Source organism: Pongo abelii, chromosome 14 (assembly GCF_028885655.2).
Source record: "Pongo abelii isolate AG06213 chromosome 14, NHGRI_mPonAbe1-v2.0_pri, whole genome shotgun sequence".
Lineage (NCBI taxonomy): Eukaryota > Metazoa > Chordata > Mammalia > Primates > Hominidae > Pongo > Pongo abelii.
Window position 1 is genome coordinate 59,616,516 of NC_071999.2, and position 17,012 is coordinate 59,633,527.

The window sequence follows — 17,012 nt, forward strand, 5'->3', positions numbered from 1 at the left end:
TTTATCATCAGTGTACTCCCAAGAGATATTTTCTGTATGCAGAACTTGTAAAACAATTTCAGAAGATTCATACTTGTTCACTCACATCACTGACAAGCATAATTCTCAACGATGGCCTAACAAGATAAGCCGTTCTCTTTCTTTGTGAAGTTTGAAACACTCTGCCCAGCTAAAAAGAGAACAAAGCGATCTTCCATAGAGTTGTAAAGAAATATTGAATAATTCTCTCTAACTTGCCCATACTTTTCGATCTCATGTATAACTTTTCAATTTAATTGTTTCACTAAATAAATAAATACATGTGTATTTTTGTGGCTGCTTGCAATAGACCGAAATTATTTTGTGTGGCCATTGAGTGAAGTCACAGTGCCCTAGAAGGTGGTCAGTTACAATCACATTAGGTAAAGTGGTTAAGATGAATGAGCAATAACATAGATAACCAATTTGATTCTCATATCCTTTTCTTACTGTGTAACATGAAAAGAATATTTTAGCAGGGACCAAAGAAAAATTTTAATACATTCTTGATAATATTCTCTTATAATTTTACAGTAACCTTTACATTGTGTTAGTTTGTGTCTTCCAAGAAGCAGAGACCGAGATGGGATTAAATCTGCAAGGTTTTATTAGAGTAGAATTTATCTCCTACACCACATACATGTGTTTTGCCAAAGCTACATCTTGCTTTTCCTGTCTAATTGATATGATGCCACTGAGGTAATGGGTCATCGTAATATTATATGGAATGTTCAGTTTGTCCAGATCTTGTGGGACTGTTTCATGACATGATAGAAGATTAGTATAGACTTAAGGCAAAGATATGAATGAATATTATTGTCCAATCCACGTCAATGTGAGCTGTTTCTTTTCTAATTGAAATGGTAAATAATGAATGTATTTACCAAATCAATGACTACACAGTAAGTAATTTGTTCTGACAATAATAACACATCATGCTGAAATTAGGCTAATTGTTGATTGAGTCCCTGGTGGTCTACATTCATTCTTTGGGATTCATCCAGTTTCTTTAAGTTAAACAGAACAGTCTGGGTCTATTATCCCATCACTTTGGGAGGTGAGGCAGGCAAATCACTTGAGCCCAGGAGTTCAAGACCATCTTGGGAAACTTGGTGAAATCCCATCTCTGCTAAAAATACAAAAATTAGGTCGGTGTGGTGGTGCATGCCTGTAGTCCTAAGATACTCTGGAGGTGGAAGTAAGAGGATCGTTTGAGCCTGGGAGGCCAAGCCTGCAGTGACTGTACCACTGCAGTCCAGACTGGGCAACAGAGGTAGGACATGTCTCAAAAATAAATGAATAAATAAATAGAGCAATATAAATGGAGATATTGTAGGGGCCACCAATCCTGCATTCTTTAGTTTTTTAATGGTGGCATACATACCCCTAGGATATGATATTTTATTTATTTATTTACCTTTCAGGAGTGATGACCATTTTCAGAAGTTTCTAGTTGACTTTCCCCAATCTTATTCTACAGAAAATTGTAGGGATTACTCAAAATTACCTAGTGCAGCTGGCCCATAATATCTGTGATTTCCATACCCATGGATTCAACCAAATATGGACCAAAATATTTTTAACGAAAAGCATCTGTATTGAACATATACAGATTTTTTTCTCGTCATCATTTTCAAAACAATTGGTGTAACAACTATTTATAAAGCATTTACTTTGTATTAGGTATTATTTATCAGTAATCTAAAAATGATTCAAAGTATATGGGAGGATGTACCTGGATTATATGCAAATACTTTGCTATTTTATACAAGGGACTTGAACATCCATAAATTTTGCTATACATATGACCTCCTGGAACCAATCTCCCAGAGATATCAAAGAACGACTGTGTTTCAATTCAATCATACCTTTGGTGACTAGAAAAATTGCCATTAACTGGGTTTGTAAACTCAGGAGCCAATTGTGTGACAGAATTTAACTAGGATTCCATTCGTTACTGAGCCTTGATAAGTTTTCAATTGAACGGAAGGGCTGTAATGATCCTTGGTGTCTCCAAATAGCAACATCAACTCAGACTTTGTGTATAATAGTCCTCAGAGTATCTGGTTATTTCCTTAATTCCCCTTTCCCCAGTGCACAGTGACATAAGTAAAGCCATGGCTCCCTTTGAGGATAATGCAGGGTATTGTTATGGTACCCAGAGTGTTGCAGGGTCCTTTCACCTATGAGCCTGGACACTTCTTTAATCAATGGGTTCTAAATTTGAATATTGACTCAGGCCAGGAGACTGAGCAATAGATAAAATATTTTTTATAAAGGAGACTGCACTCAGCCTCCAGTTCTTCCATTCTTTTTCTTTAAAAAATTATAGACATTAAATAAAATCCTCAATGGATGTCCATCTCTTTTTCTCCTAGAGACACCATGCCTTAATCATTTACACAATCTCCTGTGTCTAATATCTCTTTGGCTGTCTTGTTGACATTGCTGGTCATTACGGCCATAGACCCTAACTCCGTTAGTTCAGGGTCCCCTTATCTCATTGGGTATTAACAAGTGCAAGCATGTGACTGCCTCTCCTTCGTTATACATAGCCTGTAGAGAAAAGCCAGCAATGACCTACTGTTTGGTGTTGGTGCCCTCTCACCAGCATTCTCCTGATGGGTTTGGTGAATGGTGAGTCTACTGTGCCTTTCTTTGAAACATGATCCTTTACTGGGTCTTCTGTTCTTACATAATACACCAGCATACCCTCTTCCTTTACCCTACTAATCTTTTATCTATTATCTGTCAGAGCATCTCAGGCATTCTATGTGCTGCACGTAAGCCATGTTTTCCCCTGGACTCCTAAAAGCAACTCCAGCAAAGAATTTGACCCATTATCTAGGATCCTTCCTGGGGTGTTAAGTATCTTGTCTTAAGAAAATGTTCCTAAGTATATATGTTTCTCTTTACTCAGTCTTACATTTTGACACTTTCAACAAGCACTCTTAAAATCTAATCCCAGGAGTACCACCTTGCTCCTGCTAGTATGTGCTAGTTAGCCCTTACTACTGCTTTGGTAAATAATCTTGTTACTCTATTAATAATGTCAGCAGGACCCTAACCAATTTTTGCTGACATATGCCCCTTTATATAGGGATGACAGCCATGAGGAGGCAGAGGTTGCTCTTGAGGAGGCATCTGCTAATTTGTAGGGGATGATTTTCTGCAGCATCTTCTAATACAAAAGTGCGAGCTCTTACCAGGGAGCCATGGACCACATCTAAAACAGAGAGTTTAGAGAGATATAGGGCTAGGGCTGTTGTACTAAAGTACCACAAACTGGGTGGCTTGAAACAACAGAAATATATTGTCTCACAATTCTGGAGGCTAGAAGTCCTAAATGAAGGTGCCAACAGAGGCATGCTTACCCTGAAGCCTATAGAAAATCATCCTTTCCAGCCTCTTCCTAGCTTCCAGTGGTTTGCCAGCAATCTTTGGTGTTCCTTGGCTTGTAGCTGCATTTCAGTCTGTCTTCATCATAACATAGCACTCTCCCCTCATGTGCCCATGTCTCTTCTCTTCTAAGAACACCAGGCATATTAGCTTAAGAGCCCACCCTACTGCAGTATGATTCCTCTTAACTAATTACATCAAAAGTAACCCTATTTCTACATAAGGTCATATTCTGCAGTGCTCGTGATTAGAGCTTGAACATATATTTTAGGGCAAATAATTAAACTTATAACAGTGGTTTTATAGAGACATCTTCCAGGATATTGACTCAGATGTTGCTGTTTTCAGGAACCTAAGTTTTTCCTACAAGGGCCTTATCTTTGCTTAACACACCTGCTTTGGCTGAGCTTATGAAATCTTCAGGTGGTATTATTAGGACTTCAGTGCCTGCTACTTGTCTCTGTCTGCTCTTTCATTACAAGTGATAAGAGCCTGCTTTTCAGCTACCACGGGTTCTCACACTTGGCCATTAACAGCCTGCTATCAGTCTTCAGTCTCTTATCCTTCTGTAGAACATCAGTACAACGTAGCAGAAACCAGCTGTCTTTGTAGGTATTGTGAGGTTTTTTTCCCCCATATTTTTCATCACATCTGCCACAACAGCTATATCCCTGGGACATTTTCTTTTTTCTTTTTTCTTTTTTTTGTCTTTTTTTCTTGAGACGGAGTCTCGCTCTGTTGCCCAGGCTGGAGTGCAGTGGCGTGATCTCAGCTCATTGCAACCTCCGCCTCCAGGATTCAAGAAATTCTCCTCCCTCAGCCTCCCAAGTAGCTGGGATTACAAGCAAGTGCCACCATGGCCAGCTAATTTTTGTATTTTTAGTAGAGATGGATGGGGTTTTGCCATGTAGGCCAGGCTGGTCTCAAACTCCTGACCTCACGCGATCCTCCCGGCTTGGCCTCCCAACGTGCTGGAATTACAGGCATGAGCCATCACACCCAGCCATCCCTGGAACATTTTCTCTAGTCACCATCACTAAAGTTTCAAGCAATTGGGCCACCATGTTGTACCTCCTGGGACAGTAGATCTTTGTCCTACCTGCGAATGAAGATGATGTCTTCTTAGCCTGCTAGATAAAACATGAGCCTTTGCCAAATACCTGTATTACTGAGGTCTATTACTTGAAGAAACCTAGTACCATTTTTTTTTAATGTGAGGAGAGACAAGAATAGACTTAAGTAGGAAAGACTTCTATTAGAGGAAACATCTGTGTGAGAGAAAATGGAGGAGGTATTGGGAAGGCCAGGAGAATCATCAAACTGCAGTTTATTCTGGAAGACCTCGAGCAAAGAAGAGAAGGAGGGAAGGTTACTGGGAAGCAAGCTAGACTGTCAGGCCAGTGGGGCATCCTTGAGCCAAAGCAGCCATCAGAGGAGTACTGTGTCTCTCAGGAACAGCTCTGTCTTTGGGGTGACAGACCTACTATGCTCAATCTTTGGAGAGACTGACTCAAGTCAAGCCCATGGGGAGCATGACTTTGCCATAAACACAGTGATGGATTTCATAATACAATCACTGGATGCTTGATCAGTTATCCCCCCATACTTGGTGTCTGTGGGATGCATTTTTTGGCCAACAAATATGCTTCATGTGCTTTCACAAACTCTCAATTTATTTTATTCTGGTATTCATCCACCCTCTTCTCTTGAGTGATTCATAAGAATATCCCCTTCTTCCACTAAAGTTAATACTTCTACATGAGATTTAAATTCTATACCCTTGAAATTTCTTAGGAATCTAGTATAATAAATTGATTTTTGTCTCTCTTCCCAGACACAGTCTGTCTTCTCAACTGTTTTATTTTATTTTGTTTTAACTTAAAATATACTTAATTCTCATTAGAGTTACTAATCTCAATGCTACCTGTCCTTTACTGCTCTCCTGGACTTCTTTTTTCACTGTCAAATTAGTGGCCAATGAGCACTGTCTCTTTCTCAACTATTGCTGAATATTCACTCCCAGGATGGCTCCTCTCCTATTGATCCATTACAATAACTCCTTGTAACCTTCATTCACTACACCTAAGCATCATTTTTCAGTCCTTGTCTGAGTCAACCTTTTATATGAAGTTGTGACCAACTGCTTCTCCAGATATTTCCTTTCATTGCCTTCCATAACACAACATGTCCTTTTTATAATTGTTTCCTCTGACACTCTGTTTCCTTTAAAGCTTACTCTCCTGTACCTAGCCATTAAAATGATGGTGGTCTTTAAGATTTTATCAGGCAATATGGGTTGGATCTGTGTTCCCACCCAAATCTCATGTCAAATTTTAATCCCTAATGTTGGAAGTGGGGCCTGGTGGGAAGTGATTAGATCATGGGGGTGAATTTCCCCTTGGTGCTGTTCTTGTGACAGTGAGTTATCGCAAGATCTGGTTGTTTAAAAGTGTGTAGCACCTCTCCCCTCTCACTCTCTTCCTCTTGCTTTAGCCATGTAAAATGTGCCTGATTCTTTTTCACCTTCTGCCATGATTGTAAGTTTCCTAAGGCCTCACCAGAAGCAGAAGCCTGTACAGCCTGTGGAACCATGAATCAATTAAACCTCTTTCCTTAATTAGTTAATTATAAAGAATTTCTTTATAAATTAAATTAATTCACCACCATCAAGTAGGCTTTATTCCTGGGATGCAAGGCTGGTTCAACATACACAAATCAATAAATGTGATTCAACCCATAAACAGAATTTAAAACAAAAATCATAGGATTATCTTAATAGATGCAGCAAAAGCTCTTGACAAAATCCAACTTCCCTTCATGATTAAAATCCTCAACAAACTAGACATCAAAGGAACACACCTCAAAATAGTAAGAGCTATCTATAACAAACTCACAAGCAACATCATGCTGAATAGGCAAAAGCTGGAACCATTCACCTTGAGGACTGGAACAAGACAAGGATGCCCACTCTCACCACTCCTATTCAACATAGTACTGGAAGTCCTGGCCAGAGCAATCAGGCAGGAAAAAAAATAAAAGACATCCAAATAGGAAAAGAATAAGTCAAACAATCTCTCTTCATGAACAATATGATTCTGTACCTAGAAAACCCTAAATATTCCACCAAAAGGCTCCTGGAACTGATAAATGCCTTCAGTAAAGTTTCAAGATACAAAATTAGTAGCATTTCTGTACACCAATAAAGTTCTAACTGACAGTCAAATCAAAACACAATCGCATTTACAATAGCAAAACACACACAAAATGAAATACCTAGGGCTGCATCTAGCCAAGGATGTGAAAGATCTCTACAAGGAGAACTACAAAACACTGTTGAAAGAAAATCAAAGATGACACAAATAAATGGAAAAACATTCCATGCTCATGGATTGGAAGAATCAATATCATTAAAATGCCCATACTGCCCAAAGAAATTTATAGAGTCAATGTTATTCCTACCAAGCTGTCATCATGATTTTTCACAGAATTAGGAAAAAAACTATCTTAAAATTTATATAGAAACAAAAGAGAGCCCAAATAGACAAAGTGATCCTTAGCAAAAGGAACAAAGCTGGAGGCATTATGTCACCTGACTTCAAAGTATACTACAGTGCTCCAATAACCAAAACAGCATGGTACTGGCACAAAAACAGAAACACAGACCAAAAGAACAGAATTGAGAGCCGAGAAGTAATGCCACACATCTACAATCATCTGATCTTTGCCAAAGTTGAGAAAAATAGGCAATCCGGAAAGGACTTCCTATTCAATAAATTATTCTAGAATAACTGACTAGCCATACACAGAATATTGAAACTGGATCCCTTATACTATATAAGAAAATCAACACAAGATGAAATTAAAGACTTAAATATAAAACCTAAAACTATAAAAACCCTGGAGGATAACCTAGGAAATACCATTTGATAGAACTGTATACAATTTCAAATTTTAGAAGATATAAACACATTATCAAACACCCTATTTTAATTAAAATGTATAGGACTGTTAATAACTGCAGAATACACATTGTTTATGTACATAAGATATTCAGTATAGTCCTGTGCCAGAGCATAACAAATGTCTAAATATTATTTAAAATACTTTAATCTTACTTAATATGTTATTTGACCACAGCAGGATTTTGATAGCTTTCATGGATATACAGCTCTAAGCATACTAAAATCAAACAAAAACAACACTGAATTCTACACTGCCAGCATACAAGAGTAAACTTTATGGTATGTGAATGTACCTCATTAAAGCTGTTATGAAACATATCAATGACAGTAAGATAATCAGAAAAGCTGAATATATTTGGTAACAACAAAATTCTATTAAATAATTCACAGGTCAAGATGAAATAACAATATAATTTAGGAAATATTCAAACTGAATGAGAGAACACAACCTATCAAAATGTATGAGATGCAGCTAACCCAGTGCATATGAGGAAATATATAGTTTTAAATACTTATACAGTATAAGAAAAGCAGAAAGAGAAAGTAAATGGTTTACAGCAATGAGGAACACAGAAACGGTGCTGTCACTGGAAAGAAATGTGTTACCAAGCAGTGGAGTACTGAAGAATATTTGACACTCAGTGGGTATTATTTTTAAACACTCTCCCTTCTTCTACAAAATAATTTGTTTTCAGTAATAATGAAGTGAAACAAATAATAATGTTGAGGCTATAATTACAAAAAAAAGGTCTCTAAGAAAAATTTCTATCTAACACCATAACTAAATACATAAATAAGTAAACATTATAGTACAAAAAAGTTGGGGGAAATAATGAGTTAATGTTCTTTAATCATTGTAATCAATTTTTCAAGAAAAAAGCAGATAAAGAAAGGCTGATGCAAGGCTTAAAAATGATTTGCACATAACATAGAATGACAGAATTAATGTAACTCAAGTTCTGTTTTTCACGTTTATAGTCACTTTCTTCTCATTGTTCATTTTGAATCTCCTGTTTAAACTCAGGGATATATCAGAGCACTGGGGTATGAAAAGAGAATTTCACCTGAAGCAAGCTCAAACAATGCCAAACTTTTATTTATTAATCCTCAGAATCAATGTGTGTACCTGAGTTCTCATGTGTCTGGTAAAGAATGTATAACTAGAATTTTAGAAATTCACTTCCATGTAAATACAATGTTTGTTAAGGAAAAGTTATAGATATGTTCATTTCTACCACACATACACATATATATTAGATAACATATACATAATATTATACAATCCTACATTATAGTATTAAAATTCCACAATAACCAGAACAATTGTTTAAAACTTATGTCACAAAAATGTTTGTTGTTGTTGTTGAGGAAGAACATTTTCTCACTGACCTTGATTAAAATCACCAGGACATGACAATTACAATAAATAATGAGTTTTACTTGTTTTTATTACGTTTTAAAAAATTGCCTATGCAAAATCACCTCCTAATGCTGTATGAGCTCTGAACAGACCACTTCCACAGTTCCACCTTAGGTACACCACCATGGTCAAGGCTTTTAAATTTTGTTTTAAGTTGGTGTGTCAATGTTTTAACGTTTTACGATGTGTGCCCAATGGGGGTGATGCAGCATACAAGGAGAAAATTCACAATCTAAGAAAGTAGAAAGAAGGCTTGGGTATACTTCTGGGTAGGTGAGAGGGTTTGTGATCTTATGCTCAAGAGGAGAGTTTGGCTTTAAATGATTACTCTGAGATTTAGTCTATCTACAAGAGTGAAAGCAAAATGCATGGGCATACGGGGAAATGGGAGTTGGGTAGATATTGCTGTCTGGCAACCTTCATGAAGTTGGTTACTTTCCTGTCAGATATTCATAATCATAAATGATCAATTTTCTTTTTTTTTTTTTTGAGACATGGTCTCACTGCATCACCCAGGATGGAATGCAGTGGCTCAATCATGGCTCACTGCAGCCTCGACTTCCCAGGCTCATGTGATCCTCCCACCTCAGCCTCCCAAGTAATGGGAACTACAGGTTTGTGCCACGACAGCAGGCTAAATTTTTAAAATTTTTGTAGAGACAGAGTCTCACTATGTTGCCCAGGCTGGTCTCCAACTCCTGGGCTTAAGCAATCTCCCTGCCTCGGCTTCCCAAATTGCTGGGATTACAGGTGTGAGCCACCACACAGGGCCTCCATTGATTTTCAAAACCAAAATGAGACCTTGTTTTATCAGCATATAATCCCCAAACCTTTTAATTCATCATACAGTAAGAGATCTAAAAATTTTGAATGCCTACTATAAGCCAGAAATTTTGCAGGGTGATTTACATATGTTATGTCTTTTAATCCTCAGTACAACCCTGAGGTGTAATTTATGCCATTTCTCATATAAAGAAACTGAGGCTTAGAGAAAATAAGGAGATTATCAGAGTCCAAACTGTTAGTAAATGTGGCTCTTGGCCTCTGAACCTATTATTTCTGACTCCGAAGCCTGTGCAATGCATAACTCATAATTTTTTTCCTATACATCTATATTCATAATTTAGTTCTTTCACTTTCCTTGGGCTTGTGTGATACTCAAATCGAAACAAACCACTAGGCGCTGACAATACAAAGTTAGTTATATTCTGCCTCATGGAGTTAAACTTTTGCATGGTTTGGATCACATGAGGATAAAGTTGGGACAGAAATAAAAATAAATAATAGTATAGGCAGTTAATAAACCTTCAACAAATCTTCTAAAGAGAGTCAGAAATGATTATGAGTGTTATCATTACTTAGAAAGTCTTCTGCTCAATCTAATTAAATGTTCAACAACAAGGGGATTTTTGTTAATTGTTTGACTTTTCTTTGTTTCAAGGAAAAGAACATTTATCTAAATTTATAATTTTAAAAATGTATACTTGTGAAATCTTCAGTTCTAAGGAATATCTCTGGCTCGGAAGTTGAAAAACACTGGAGAAATTACAAATGTATGTTAACCAATGTCCCTGTATTGCCTGCATTTTCCTGGAATTAGAGGTGCAAATGACAGCAGGACTTATATTTCATAAAATTGCATAATATTTTGGAATGAATATTATTTTTATATTTGTAAGATGCTTTTCTTCATGTAATTGACAACTCTGTGATTAGGTTGAACCTTTTTCTTTGAATAAGTAGAGCCTAACATATTTATTAGAAAAAAGTATCTCTTTTCTGTTTTTCCTGTTCACAAGTTTAAACTAAGCAAATTTATGTTTACATTTTCTGTATCTTTCTACTATCTAAAGATATACTATTACCTCCAAAATTTTACATACAGTTCTATGAAATTGCTTTGCATATCATACTAATTGTTATTAATTTAATTATAGGGTTTATTTACCAAATTAGATCATCACTATTTTTTGCAAGGTCTTCACTGTTTCTCACTTACATAATATTTTCTCCTTTCTTATTTTCAATGCACTGTTCAAAGGGCATAAATGTATCATACAATGGTAGTGTCATGGGATCTCTGTGTCATGGGATCCCTGTCCCTCTTCCAGCCAGAAGCCTCTGCAGCTGATGGGGCCTTTGCCCAAATTTTGCTCTGGCCTGCCGGTCTTGTTCAGCCTACTCGGCCTGGCAGGCTGTGCTCCGCTCGTTCTATCAACCTGGATCCCAGGCCTGCCAAGGGCGTGGAGTGGCAGGGGTGCATGAGTGAATAAGTGTGTGGTTCGGCCACTGCACATAGCCAGGTACTCCAGATGCTGCAGTGGGGCGGGCAGCTCCAGGCGTCAGCACAGGCACCAGCTCGGTGTGAGGCTGTGGCTGGACCAGGCATACCGCAAGCAGCTTCCACTGTGGGCTCCGGGGAACACGGTGGCACCCAGAAGCTTGGAGACAGCGGGAACCGCAGCGCTTCAAAGAGGGTGTCACCGCCCTGGCTCGGAGAGCCCTTAAGTCTGGGCTCTCTGAAGGGCTGCAGCTCTTCTCTCCTTTTCATTGCTTGCAATACGGCAAGCTGGAAGGCGTGTTTCAGCCCTGTGTGTGTTACAGCTGGTTCAGTTCCTCCATTCGGCAGGTCCCAAATTCTTGCCCAGGAAGAACGAGGTACACAGAGAACTAGAGAGTGAGCAAGGCGAAGAGGTGCCTTACTGAACAGCAGTACAGCTCTCAGGAAATCCGGAGTGGGTAGCTATCTGCAGGCAGGTCGTCCCATCGAGTGTGCAGCCAGCCCTCAGCAGAGAGGAGATCTGGAGTACGTAGCTCCTATCTGCAGGCAGTTCGTGCTGTCCGCCCAAGTCTGGCTGAGTCCAGGGTTTTTGTTTTGTTTTACTTTAAGTTCTGCGATACATGTGCAGGTTTGTTCCATAGATATACATGTGCCATGGTGGCTTGCTGCACCTATCAACCTGTCATCTAGGTTTTAAGCCTCGCATGCATTAGGTATTTGTCCTAATGCACTCCCTCTGCTTGTCTCCCACTCCCTGACTAGCCCCAGTGTGTGTTGTTCCCCTCCCTGTGTCCATGTGTTCTCATTGTTCAACTCCCACTTATGAGTGAGAACATGCGGCGTTTGGTTTTCTGTTCCAGTGTTAGTTTGCTGAGGATGATGGCTTCCGACTTCATCCATGTCCCTGCAAAGGAGATGATCTTATTCTCTTTTATGGCTGCATAGTATTCCATGGGAACCCATGGATTTCATGTGCTTCAGAAGGGAGGAAGTGTGTGCTGATTGATCCATGGGCAGCCATGGCAGCCCAGAAAAAGTACCGTAAGTTCTCTCCCTGGGCCGCAAACTGCACCCATAACTGACAGCCAGCCCCTATGCTTCAGGTCATCCCCAGCTTGAAGGTGTGATTTCATGGGGGACCTACCTTTTTCTGCCCAGGGGCCTGTCTGCCTCTTGCTGCCATCAATCTGCCATCCACAGTGCCCACAACACCCAGGCTGTTCATGCTAAGGGGCGCCTGCAGGCCCATGCTGAGCCACCCTCAGCCCTCCCTCAGTCTCCCTCACATGCCCATCAGCACCCAAAGTTCAGAGGGGGCTGAGGCGGCAGGGTGCTGGCATGTCAGCGCTGCCCTGAGTGTGTGCACACCTGGTCCAGTGGCAACAGTGCTTGGACTCGGCCTCAACTTTGCTCCAAAACAGAAGTGGAAGCTGGGAGCAGGGGAAGGTCAGGCAGCAGGAGCAGGCACTTCTGAGACTGCAGGGGCAAGAGTCTTTCGGAGCCACTGAGAGTGCAGGATGCCTGGGTCTGCAGCCATGGCTGGGTGATTGCAGCTGCGACCAGGAGTGCAGGTTCCTGCCCTACCAACTCGGAAGGGGGTGGGGCTCTCACTTGTTCCCATCTCCCACCCGCTTGGTTCCCTGGAGTGCACAGCCCCGGCCACGCCTCTCCCACTTCAGGGGCGTCTTCTCAGTGGCTGCTCCACATGGGCCTGCGCTGGCATCAGTAGGTAGCAAGTTCAAATTATTTTATTAAAATACGTAATTTACATCCCCAGTAGGCCATGCCACTGAAGAGAAGTTATGGAGATAGAAGTAATGTTACTGGAGTCTCTGGTAGAGACTAAAAGAATAGCCTTACCTTCCTATACATCCCCTCATCAGTATCTGTTAGTCCCTGCAAAGAGTAAAAAACAAGTCAGTCATCTGGGCAAATGTGCTGAAATAGTCCAACTCTGAAGATATATCATAATTTTACCTCACTGTTTCCTCGATAAATAAGTGTGCGTTGTCTTTAAGACTGCTCACTGGCAGATTTTCAGAATCTTTGACTCCCTCTGATGAATTGTATGACAGCCACCTGCAAAGATACTGTGAGTGTTTTCATTGACTTGTTTTTAATAGTGTGTTTCTTAAAATACTGCGGACTTTGGAAATCCACAAGATGTTTAGTGAATTCCCAACTGTATCAAGTACTAATGTTGAGACTCTGAACAAATTATTTAATCCATTTGAGCTTCAGAGTTCTCATCTTTTAAAAATGGAAAATAACTTCTATCATATACTAATATAAGAGGGATTAAGTGAAAAGATGTATTAATATAAAGAAGTCTTAGCGTAGACTTTAACACAAAATAAGTGCAAAAATGATATGCAGTATTATTGTGAACTTCTCTGGGTATGATTCTAGATATTGATATAAAGCTAAATTATTTATTTTCTATTAAATAAACATCGTTGAAAAAAGGTTAGAACAAATAAAAATGTAAGACTATTTTCTCAAATACAAATATATTTTATTCTACTTTACATGGATCTACTCCAACTTGAAACTTTACATTTTGTATAAAACTTTTTTGTTAAATCATATAACTTTAATTAATATTAACAAATTTATGTTATACTAGATGGCAATAACATTTTCTTTGAACTTACATAATGCTTAGCCTTTAAAAATTATTAGCTAAAATGTTTGCCTACTTTGATTATAAACATATAGATTTTTCTCTATTGCTTGTAACATGTGTATTCCTTTTATTTCATCCTTTGAAAAAAACGACCTCAACTAGAGGCCTCAAGGTTTACAGACCAACCCCCACACTTGACAGGAAGGACTTAAGAAACTACAGGTCAGCTTTCATGGACTCAACATCAAATCACTCCTGCTGCTGTTAGATCCCAACCACCCACTGTCCCCAAACAGGACATACATCTTGTACTAAAAACATCTATGCATTTGATTGAGAGTTTGATAAGTGGATTTTGGCCTTAATTCACAATGCCTGGGTTCCTGTCTTGGCCACATGCTGAGTACACTAGTCCTGAGGCTTGGTGCTCTATTTGGTTCTCACACTCTCCTTTCTAAAGACTAAAATATATTCCTGAATATCAGCCCTGGGCCTGGAAACTCACTTCTGGCACATATCCTCAATGTTACTTGCTATTTGGAAACTAAATAGATTTGTCTCTTTGTATCCTGGGATTATTATGGCTACTCTTAGGACCATCCTGTCACTGATGTTATATCCTGATGAATCTAAATACAAGCCTTCTTCTTTGAAAACATGCTGATAGTAATGGAAACTCCTGTTATCTGGCTCTTTCCTCTACCTTTCTCCAACTGCACATACTAGTTGCCTCGTGCCCTGCTGGGGTCCGTCTTTCTCCTGTTTTACTCTCTATCCTCACAGCATGCTCATCTAGGTCCAAACATGTGAACCGTTTTTATTTTTTTTAATTTGTTTTATACAAGTCAGACAGATTAAACAATTTGTTTTCTGTTTCACAGACTGTCTTAAATTAGACACTTGTTTTCATTTACCATAATGCCTAGTATGTAAAATGCACTGCAAGGGATATAGGGTTGGATAAGTGTCACAAGAAAGATGCCTGTACTAAATTTGAGAACAGAAAGGAGAGCGAGTTTCTTCCAAATGTGATTGAGAGTAAGAAAAGAACTAGACTATGCCTTTTGTAAGAGGGGACTGCTGTATTTTTATTTGAATTATCTTCCAAGCACCTTACAAAGGCTTGGAAATATTTTAGCTGAATAGTGAAAGAACAAAATCTTTGTGGAAATGGTGGCTTTAGTCTAGTGCTGAAGGCCAGGTTAGATTTATTCACGTGGGCTTATTCTACTGGGTGGAAAAAATACTGTAAATGAAAATAAAAAATTCAGCAAACATGTTCAGAACACTGAGAGGTCTCATGTAGTCTACCTAACTTTCAGTTATCTGAAGAGTTTCAGAGGCACAGCAGGTTGAAGGGTTTCAGTTAAGAAAGAATGTAGTTAAGCATTAAACCTAGAATATCAATTTAGGAGATTCCATGGAGGTAAGTTTTAAAGCAGAAACTGCCTATTTGCTCAGAGCAGAGGAGAGAAAATTCAGGAATAAACCTTGGGGAAGATACATGTTTAGAAAATGATATTGCTACAGGAAAGTAGTCCTGATCCAGACCCCAAGAGAGAGTTCTAGGAAGTTGTGCAAGAAAGAATTCAGGGTGAGTCCACAGAGTAAAGTGAACGTAAGTTTATTAAGAAAGCAGAGGAATAAAAGAATGGCTACTCCACAGAAAGAGCAGCCCTGGGGCTGCCGGTTGCCTATTTTTATGATTATTTCTTGATTTTATGCTAAACAAGGGGTGGATTATTTACGTCTCCACTTTTTAGACCACATAAGTAACTTCCTGACATTGCCATGGCATTTGTAAACTGTCAAGGCACTGGTGGGAGTGTAGCAGTGAGGACAACCAGAAGTCACTCTCGGAGCCATCTTGGTTTTGGTGGGTTTTAGCCAGCTTCTTTACTGCAACGTGTTTTATCAGCGAGGTCTTCATGACCTATATCTTGTGTTGACCTCTTATCTCATCCTGGGACTTAGAATACTTTAACCATCTGGTAATGCAGCCTAGTAGGTTTTAGCCTCATTTACCTCAGCTCCTATTTAAGATGGAGTTGCTCTGGTTCACATGCTTCTGACAAAATAAGAAATATAATTCTTAAAAAATAGAATTATAGACTCTTAGATAGGGTAGGTTTCTCAAAGTATCCTTCCTACATTAGGATATTAAGAAGAGACTAAGGGAGTGCTGACAGAATATGAACTCACAATGAAGAAGAAAAAGTAAGCAATTAGAAATTTAGGAGAGAAAATCAGATATTGTAATAACACAGGAGTGAATAGAAAAGGGGGTTTCAATGAGAACTTTGAAACATCATTAAATAAAATAGAAAAATGTGAAATTCTTTGGGCTCTGATACTCACATGGGCATTTGTTGTCTTTAAAAAAGCACTTTCATCAGGGTGACAGGCTGGAAGGTGTATTGGAAATTTTGTTATAAGTGAATGATGAGTAGAGAAATTGGGCAACATACTTCTTTCAGGAAGTTTGGTGATAAAGGAAAGCAGATAATTCCAACTTTGTTTCTTTTTTAAGTATTCTGTATAATAGTAAAATATCAATAATCTATGTTTTGAACTTGAAATCTCCTTAAATAAAATTAAAACAATATTTTAATTGTAAACCAGTGGATTTTCAGTCAAATACTACCTATGCATAATACCTACAACCTTGATCTTCAATATTTCAAATAGTCAAACTGTTATAAATCAGTAAGTAGTCTTTAGAAATTATTGATGATTGAAGAATGGAAATTTAGCAGAAAATTTAGTTACTAGAAAAAAATCAGGAACATGTCTTTGCTTAGAAATACTATGTTCCATTGTAAACTTCTGTAATTAGAGAACTTTGCAAGGCAAATTTTATGTTATTTATGTTCTAATTTTAAATTTTGTTTTAGATTCATTTGATGGGTACATGTGAATTTTTGTTACAAGAGTATTTTGTGTAATGCTGAGGTTTGAGGTATGATTGAATCCATTGCCCAGGTAGTGAGCATAGTACCCAATAAGCAGTTATTTAACCCTTGCACTCTTCCTTTTTATCTTCCTTTTATAGTCCCCAGTGTCAATTGTTATAATATTTATGTTCATGTCCGCCCAATGTTAAGCTCCCACTTATGAGTGAAAACGTGGTATTTGGTTTTGTGTTTCTGCATTGTTCCACGTAGGATAATGGTCTTTAGCTGCATCTATGTTGCTGTAAAGGACATAATTTTAATCTTTTTTCTGGCTGCATAGTATTCTATGGTATGTATATATATACCACATTTTCTTTATAGTATGGCAAATTTTTAAAAAAAGTTATAAGAT